Genomic DNA, 9,618 nt, shown 5'->3' with positions numbered 1-9,618 from the left:
GTTTGTGTATATTTTTGTTCAATATTTATGTAACTCTGAAAAAGTTGTTTGCTTTTTTTTTTAAAGATTTATTTATTTATTTATACAAGCACTGGGTACAGTCAGAAGCGTGGGAGGGTGAGAGAATACACCAGAGCCAGAGAGGAGAGCAGAGCAGGCAGACAGACGAAGTACATGGCTGAGGGGAGCAGCGGGCCGGCAGGAGAGGTCTGCGCGCCACCTGGGACCCTCGCCAGCGGCTGGGATGGAACCGGTGCTGCAGAGGCTGTGCCACCAGGGGAGGCCCTGTTTTTTTGGAGTGAATATTGAGTGTTTAGGACAAATAGACTGATATGAATACAGACAACAGGAAAGTTTACCTTGGGACATCGGACACTGCACAGACTCCTGTATGTTTACAGAATGTTTTATGTCCGGTTGCTTTACTTTAAATTTAAAAGGTACACTGATGGAGACAGCGCCCATATTTCTCCCCTCCCCCCTTTTTGTTTATTTTGTATTGCGTAATTCTCAAGCACTTTAAAAATGGTTAAAAAGCATTTGCCCACACCCATATAAATATCATTTTGCCATATTTGCTTGGCCAATTTTTGCTGAGAACTTTTTAAATTTACAAAGACATAATTTTATGCTAATACTTCACTATGCATGCTTTTAAACATAGAACATTTTCCTATGTCTGCTAAATATTATTTTTAACTGTAACCCATTATTCAAATTTCCTACTTTCTCCAGGGTCTTCGGAAGCTGTTTACTCAATCCGAATTTGATGGAGGACCAGCCCGTATTTAGCGATAAACTGAGGTTTAATCGCTAATATCGGGGGGAGGGGGGGTCTGAGACAGGTGGGTAGAAGAGGTCAAGAAGATCTGTCAACGACCTAAAAAAACAAAAAGCAAACAAACAAAAAAACAAAACAAAACCTTAAAAGCTGCGCAACCACCCAAGAAGAAGGCACCAATTCTAAGGAAAACGAAAAGCAGACTTCTGCGAAGCGGCCTTTCTCGCACAGCCCTCTGGGAACGGGTCCTTTTGCCCCGCCTGCGCATGTGCAGCCCTGGTCCCGCCTCCGGGCTTCCGCTCGCGGCGCGCTGCGTCCTGTGGCGCGTCTCTCGGCGCGGCTTCGCCGCAATAGGTCAGGTGAGCGTGCGGGGTGCGGAGAAATCTGCGTGGCCAGGGGCCAGGGCGAAGGCGTGGGTTTGTGCCCAGTGGAGGCGGCTCAGAAAGTGTGGTCTCCCCCCAGGCGGGACCCTGGAGACTTCAGTCAGTCGGGACCCTGCCCCTCGGGTTCCCTGGGCGGAGGGACTGAGCCAGGTTGGAAGCAGGTGCTGCGTGCGTCCTGGGTGGGCGAGGCCGGGTGCAGAGCTCTGCTTGCAGTCAGCTCGGGGAGCGGCCTTCCCTGGTGTGGAGACTGTGAAACTGGGTTTCTAACGTGATGGGGAGCGCTCCAGAAAGCGGGGATGATGGGTTTGCAGTGAGAACCCTACCTGTGAAGCCAGGAAGATCCTGGTAAATTCCAAGTCAACCTCCTTTATTCGGGGACGAGATAAGTAACCTAAGCAAGTGACAGGTTTCTCAGGTGACAAACCAAAATCCGCAGGAACAAATTTGAAGGTCTAATTGACTTTATCAGATTATAATTCATAAATTGGGCAGCATCCCATTTACTAAAAGTAGAAAGAGACCAGAATGTCACAAAATGGTAGGTGGACCTAAGAGCTTGAAAGTCAAAGAAAACAAAGGATTTTTTTCAGGCAAGGTTACTTTCACTTAAGGAAAGGGGGAGTGGGGCGGGGGGGGGGGCGGGGGCAGATGCCTTACTAGTATAGGACAAGAAATTCTAAATTGATTACTTTAATATTCCATTCTTGGCAGTGGTCTGAACCTCCAGTTAAATGAGTTACAAAGTCTTCAGCTGGGGGGTGAAGGGAGAGTTTAGCGGAGTGACTGCATTTTGGGCTTGCTGTCTCCTTTTTAACACTCAATCTGAAAATAGGGGCGTGCTTCTGAGAGATAGTTAGCACCTGTAAAGTAAATACACAGCCGAGGGACAGCTATATTCAGAAGACACTTTGTTCTATTTGAGGGGCTTATGTAAACTTCACAACCACATTATGATGCCCTAAATTTCCAAAAAACATAATTAAAAAAATAAAGCAACCAAGACTCACATTGGTGCTCAGATCACAAGTTGGCAGTAAGTGAGCTCCAATTCAAGGGCAGTTACTTTTTTTTTTAATATTAAATTTTTTTTTTATTTTTTACATCATTGGTCATTCTTAAACAATATTTGCTTCCCCACACCACCTCAGGTGTAGTCCCCATAGAGTTTCCTTCACCAGTGCACCCCAGCACCATCACCACAGTCCCCTGTGCTCCTCCCTCCCTCCCTCTGATCCCTCTCCCTCCTCCTCCCCTACAGGATGTCTCTGGTTTATAATTGTCTGTTTTTGCTTTGTTGTGTATTTTACTGTTGTTATTTTTTTACATTGATGTCTTATTTGGTTTCCCGATATTCCTGTTATAAGTGAAACCATCCGATATTTTTCTTTTTCCTTCTGGCTTATTTCACTGAGCATAATTCCTTCTAATTCCATCCACGTTGCTGCAAAGGGCTTGAGATTATCTTTTTTGATTGCTGAATAATATTCCATTGTGTTTATATACCACATCTTCTTGATCCAGTCATCTATTTTTGGGCAGTTGGATTGTTTCCAGGTTTTAAACCTATTGTAAATAGTCCTGCAATAAACATAGGGGAACAGGTGTTCTTTTGAATCAATATTTTTGTGTCCTTTGGGTAGGTCCAAGGGCAGTTACTTTCAATCTCAGGCTTCACCTGAACATCATACCTGCCCCCAAACCAGTGTTACAACTTGCAGAGCACTTGGTAGAGTGACCTGTCCCTGAATACCCAAGGATAAAATTGGTAGGGAATGCGAATGCAGTACAATGGAATTTCTGTTGTCTCCCCAGAATTCTTGGGCCAGACAGAGGCTCCTAACTCCTGCAGAACAGGTTGGTGGACTGTGTTTTAAGTCTGAAATTAGAGTAAACTCCACAAGTTTGTGACTGCAAAAGTAAATTTGATTTTCAGACCCAGGCCCCAAATATGAGAAAAAATTTATTTTAGAATAAAACAGTTTTTGTTTTTTTTTTTTTAATTATTGTTATTAAAGTACCCCTGTTGCACACCCTTGCCAGTGTTTTTCATGGTATGGGATTTCCCCTCTCGGGTGTAGTCCCATAGAACTCCCATCAACAAAGTACCCATAGTCCTCCACCAAAGTCCATTATGCATTATGCTCTCCACCCCTAACCTGGTCTTCTCTTTCCTCCCCCTCTCTGTCTGAAAACCATACATCTATGGTCAGTTTTCAAGGCTGGCTTTAAAGTTTGTCTTTGACCCTTTTATTTTTCTATATTCCACATATAAATGACTGGTCTTTTTCTGACTTGTTTCATTTAGCATAATCCCTTCTACCTCTATCCATGTTACTGCAAATGGCATGAGTTTATCTTTTTTGGTTGCTGAGTATTTTGTATATATAACACAACTTGATCTGCTCATCTGTTTGGAGGCATTTAGGTTATTTCTATATCTTGGCTACTGTAAATAGTGCTGCTGTTTCCTTTCGTATTGGTGTTTTTGTATGTTTTTGGTAGATTGCTGGGTTGTATTGCAGATCCAATTTTGGTCTCTTGAGAAACGTCACACTGCAAAGCTGTTCTTATGACATAGGAATCAGGAGGTCTCTTGGAATTTTACCTGGAAGAGGACACCTCTGTTTTCACTTTCTTCTCCAGAGCTTCAGAGGAGAAGGGAAAATAGCAGAATGGAATAGTGCCACATTTACCTGATCAGAAGTTCTTGATCCCCCTGCCCAGATTTGGACATGTAACCACATCCAGAAGCCACCACACTGTGACAATGGAGGATTTGAGCCATCCTTGAGTAGAGGGAGGTAAGCTGGGTAGGTCCAGTATGTCTTGTCTAGCAATGGCCACTTCGTGGGATAGCTTCTGAGGGGGAGAATGTCAACAGCTAGGAGTTGGAATTGTCTCCAGCATTGCTAAATGGCCTCCAGTCCCTTCATTCTTCATTCTTTACAGATGCTGTGCTTCTCTAAATGTACCCATCACCACATGTGGCATGACTGTCTTACAATGACCTCAACAGATTCTCAAAATGGTAGCTCAACCAGGGGTTTCATTATTATCTACTTCTGATTCTTGAATCCTTTAAGGAAATTGGACCTGAGAGTTTCAGTGACTTATGAGTTGAAACCCGTTTTGTCATAGAGCCAGGACAGCATAGTGCTGATGACTCCTACAAATCACCAAGCATCTTATGAATATAACCTTTCGAGAAATTAACACAGTGAAAACCTATGAAAATTGTTGCCTTAAAGCACTTCATGTTCCTTTTACTGGGCTTTCTGTGACCATTCTCCCTTTTGAGGTAAGCAATCTTATTAGGAATATAGTTTCCAACTGCAACCTAGTATTTTCCTGGATTAATTGTAATGAAAGAGCAAGACCTTCGGGTCTTGTGTTCTTTCTGTTAATTTTTCAGAAAAACAACTGAATTTCTGTTTAGTTGTAGAAAAGTTTATATTTAGTACATGAAAAGCTGTCGGTTTTGGTCCACATGACCTCTCCTGAGTGTTGTGTAACTAGGTGGTTCTTCCTCTGCCAGGTCCAGGCCTCCCAGCTGACCCTTCCAATTCTCTCCTCTCTCCCAAGAGCAACATGTAGGGTGAACTATTTACTCATTCCCCACTTTGCATTGTCACAGATTTATGAGATTTTTAAGTGTTCTTACATTGAATGGTAAAGGAGAGATTAAAAATAAAGGTAGTCTTGGGAAAATACAGTTTGAACATTTGCTCTGATGTTTACTCATGGTTCTTTGTTGATGAGTATATTCCTTCCAGTTAGCAGTTTGCTTAGTGTTCTGTGTCATCATGATTATACTTTGAATTGTATTGAATACTTTTTTTTAATGTACTGGAATGAAGATATAGCTTATTTCCTTTAATCTATAAATACTGTGAGTAGCATAATGGATTTTCTAATATTTTATTGTCGATTTTTCTGTGTATGCTCTGCTTGCTGATGAATATATGTAGCATATGTATGTGTATATGTTACCTAGGAATGAATCTTTCTGCTAGGATTCATTTTTGTATCACCTGTCAGATGAGCTATAACTTCTTGTTATCCTATGCAATTTTGATTTTATGGTTAGAGCAGCTAATTTTTAAAAAAAGTATACTTTTTTCTTCGCTTAATGTTTTTTCTTACTGTAAGTTATATGAGAAAAAAATTCCTGCTTTTTGTGGAGGAATTTTGGGTGAAGATTTGCATATTAGAATTGGTTATTAAATGATCATGGTATCTCCTATGTTTTTCTCTCATCCTGTGTCTTTCAAAGAGCAGAAGCATTTAGTTGATCAAATTTTTAAATGTTTTAATCTTTTTATAAGTTATGCTTTTTTTGTAATATGTAAATTTTTTTTCCCTAAACCGAAGTCAGAAAGATTTTCTTATGTTGTTATAAGATTTGTAAATTTTGCTTACATGTGTGATGGTTTGAAGCACATTTGTTGAGAGAGAAATATCTTCTCCACTGAATTGCATCAGCTCCTCTATTTGGAATCAATTGATTTGTATTCTTTGTGGTTCTTTTTCTGGATTAGTATTTTTTTCTGTTGATCTGTGTCAGTAACACCATAATGTCTTGAAAACTGTTGTTTTAAAACAAGTCTTGTAATCAGTAACGTGAATCTCCCAACCTTTGTGTTTGTGTTTGTTTTTTTTAATAATTTTACTGGATATTCTATGCCCTTTCCCTCTTTAAAGAAGTTTTAGAATCCACTTTTCTCTCATCAAAATGCGCTCTGATTTGTGCATGATTGCACCTAGTCTATACATCTGTTTTAGACCTCCCTTGTATTCCAGAATCTTCTAACTAGCAGTACAGAGTCTAATTCCATTTGTATGCTCACAGATAAAGTACAAATGAACAACATCTGCTTCACTCTGTCCCTTTTCAGTAGTCTTTCTCCTGTATGTCTCCTTTACTACTCACATACTTTGTTTCTGACACTTCTGTTCAATATGTATGGGTTTTTCCCCACCACGCAATTCTGTGCAACATAAGATAGGTGTTCTACATTTAATTCAGTTCTGACTCTAGCTGCCTATAAATATCTGCTCCCACAGGTTTAAGCATCATTCCCACAAGACTGTTTGCCACTCACTTCAGATGCCATTTGCAAGTCAGATTGTCACCTGTGCTTCTGCTCTATCAATTAAAATTGTGAGGCTCTCTTAAAAAAAGCAAATAATCCAGTTAACAAATGGGCATATCTTTTACTAAAGAGGCTATCCATAAGGCCAAAGGACACATGAAAATAATATTGATCACTCTCCTAATAAGAGAGATATAGATTAAAACTATAATGAGATACCACCTCACCCCTGTGATAATGGCATATATCAGAAAGACCCCCAAGAACAAATGCTAGAGAGGATGCAAGAAAAAAGGAACCCTGTTGCACTGTTGGTGGAAATGTATACTGATGAAACCATTATGGAAAGCAACCTGGATTAACCTTAAAAAATTAAAACTGGAAATACCATATGACCCAACAGCCCTACTCTTGGGCATATATCCACAGAATATAATACTGTCAACAGAAAAACTCATGTGTTCCACATTATTCACAACAGCAGTATTTACAATAGCTAGAATATGGAAACAGCCTAAATTTACAATAGATGAATAGATCAAAGAGCTGTGGTATGCACATACCATGGACTATTACATAGCCACAAGAAAGGATGAAATACACCCATTTGGAGGGACTTTGGTGGAATTATGTGCAGCAGAAAAAGTCAGAACAATGAAAGCAAACACTGGACATTTATATAACAGACACTTTGACAACTTGAAATACTTTCGGAAACTACTAGACATCAACAAACATCTTGTGGGCTCTTGAGTTTAAGAGGGAAGTGAGAGGGTAAAGGATAGGTGCACAAGGGATGGTAGAGAGAAAAATTTTTAAAGATTGTTTTCAAGGGCCTCCCCAGTGGTGCAGCGGTTGAGCGCTGGGCTGCGAAGCTGCCGCAGCCTCTGTAGCACCAGTTCGATCCCCGGCGGCTGGTGAGGGTCCCACATGGCACAACAGACCTCTCCTGCTGCCCACTGCTCCCCTCACCAGTGTTTCGTCAGTCTGCCTGTTCTGCTCACCGCTCTCTGGCTCTGGTGAATCCTCTCACCCTCCCGTGCTTCTGACTATACCCAGTGCTTGTATAAATAAATAATAAATAAATAAAGATTGTTTTCAAATGCAGTTTATTACATAAGTTGTAATCTTTTCAAGTTTTAAATTTCATAGCAATTGCAAATCAAACTCAGGCTTTTATTAGTAACTGATAATTTAAAGCAACAAAAATGAAAGGCATCCAGAATAACTGCTGAACTTTCATAAATTGAATTTTCTTCAGTAAGTGCTCTGTTAACAAAATTTACTCTTTTTATTACCACTACACAAAATGGGCAAAAATGTATTACCAAGTATAGTTAGGGATATTAACACTTTTTTTTGTAATTTTGTGTTTTCCACCTTTTCAGAAAATACATGTAAATATTTCATTTGTGAGTTGAGGTAGTAGTAAGACACCAATTAGGATGGTATAATGTAGCTGGGAGTAAGCCTGCTGGTGTAAAATCTAAAAATTAATAGTATAATCGTTTCATAGTTTTGAAATTTTTTGTAAAGAAAAAAAATGTTGAGATTCCCTAGACCTCTGGGTTTTAATTAATTTGTTACAGTGGCTCACAGTACTCAGGGAGAGACCTTTACCAGTTTACTAAAGGATATGTTAAAGGATAGAGCCCTATAAAGAGATAAACAGGATGAGGTCTGGAGAGCATAGGAGCCTCTGTCCCCATGACCTTGCCAATATGTGGATGTGTTCAACATTTTAAATTTCTGAACCTTGTATTTTGAGGATTTTTATGGCATAATCAATTATTCACTTTATTTGCAGCCCCTTTCTCATCTTTAGCGAAGTGGGGCTAAGAATTTCCAATTCATGATGATGGCTTGGTGACCAGCACCCATCTAGGAACCCACCCAAAGTTTCCTCATTAGAGCAAAAGATGCTCCTTGTGCTCTCATAACTTAGGTGTTTTTAAGAACTTTGTGCCAGTAACCAGGGATATATACATACATACATATATATATATATATATATATATATATATAATAATGGCATTATCAGATAGTGATGTTAGCGTTTACCTCATTGCTCAAGAAACTTACCTATGTATGACTGCACACACACACACAAAAAAAAAAGATCAAAATTTGTTCTTTTCTCTTATAGGGATCAGTTCGTTTCTCATTCTTCGGTCTCATTGTTTTATTTTAATATAGAGTCTCTTTCTTTTTAGATTTAATTATTTTTTAAGGATTTTTTTTTTTTTTTAAGATTCATTTATTTATGCATACGAGAGCTGGGTACAGGCCAGAGGTGCAGGGGGATGAGAGGATTCACCAGAGTGGGGAGCAGAACAGGCAGATCTACTGAAATACACTGCCGAAGGAAGCAGCGGGCAAGACAGGAGAGGTCTACTGCACCATGTGGGTTGCTCCCTGGCCGGCTAGGGATGGAACTCGTGCTGCAGAGGCTGCAAATTGCTTCATAGGGTGGTGCTTAACCCCTTGCGCCACCAGGGAGGTCCTGAAATTTAATTCATTTGAACCAAAAAAAAATCACCTATTTTGTCTCATCCCCCACCTCTAGAAACCATCAATTTCTAGTAGTTTTTTTTTTTTTTAAATAATCACATACAAGAGAGATTAAATGGTATTTTTCTCTTTCTGACTCATTTCAGTTAGCATAATGCCTTAGACATCCTTAAATTGGTCTCTTCCATTTTGCCCCCTAGGACTTTTTTGACTTTTCCTACAAAACATTTTTTCTGAAAGACAAATTTTATCATGTGTACTACCTCTAGGATTATGTGTACTCTAGGACTGTGCAGTGGCGTATATGAAAAGATGACAGAAAGCTTAGTTAAAATTCTATCTTAAAAAATTAGCAATAAACTTTATCAGTGGTACACTAATTGCTAGTTTATATGTTAAATTATAAGTAAATACAAATACATCGTGTTAGAGAATAATATTTGTACCAATTATATGAGAAGCTCCAAAGTGTAAGATAATGATAAAGTCATAGTAGACATCTTTTGTTAAAATTTTGTTTTAAATTTTTTGCAGTAGTCTACTCCCCTTGTAGGCGAAGTGAAAATAAGATTGAACACCTGACATTAAGGCAGCACTGCCAAATGTTGCCCAGATTCAGGCCTGTAATTCAGCCAGAGCAGTGGCAGATGTGGCAGGACCCCTGTGGTGTCAGGAACAGTGACGTGGAAGGAGTTCAAGGTGCTGGGAGGCTGGCTGCTATGACCTAGTGACAGTGTGAGAGGGATGTGCTTTTGACAAATTTGTACTATGCCTTAATATAAAATAGTGGCTCTTGACTCATGAGGCTTGAAAAATCTGCTCTGACTATACAGATCAAGGAATTTTAGTT

The 9,618-nt window shown here is 39.6% G+C and overlaps 1 protein-coding gene across 18 annotated transcripts in view; it reads left to right on the top strand.

The window, feature by feature from the left end:
* Positions 1–1,070: 1,070 nt before the first annotated feature.
* The window catches only part of LOC119230871 (tigger transposable element-derived protein 1-like), an 80,034-nt gene continuing 71,486 nt past the window's right edge, over positions 1,071–9,618 (top strand). For 8 of the 18 annotated variants that reach the window (XR_008549756.1, XR_005121824.2, XR_008549755.1 and 5 more), the window contains exons 1-2: positions 1,071–1,140; positions 3,808–3,965. The gene's annotated coding sequence lies outside the window, so the exon portion shown is untranslated. Of the gene's footprint in view, positions 1,141–1,185; positions 1,315–2,270; positions 3,019–3,807; positions 3,975–4,113; positions 4,463–9,302; positions 9,468–9,618 lie in introns of those variants that run through there. The other 10 variants (XM_037492419.2, XM_037492414.2, XM_037492423.2 and 7 more) reach the window with 8 other exon arrangements.

Source organism: Talpa occidentalis, unplaced genomic scaffold (genome assembly GCF_014898055.3).
Source record: "Talpa occidentalis isolate TD23 unplaced genomic scaffold, MPIMG_talOcc4v2.1 talOcc4.7, whole genome shotgun sequence".
Taxonomy (NCBI): Eukaryota; Metazoa; Chordata; class Mammalia; order Eulipotyphla; family Talpidae; genus Talpa; species Talpa occidentalis.
The sequence above is the reverse complement of the archived record's forward strand: the minus strand, read 5'-3'. Positions and strand labels throughout refer to the sequence as shown.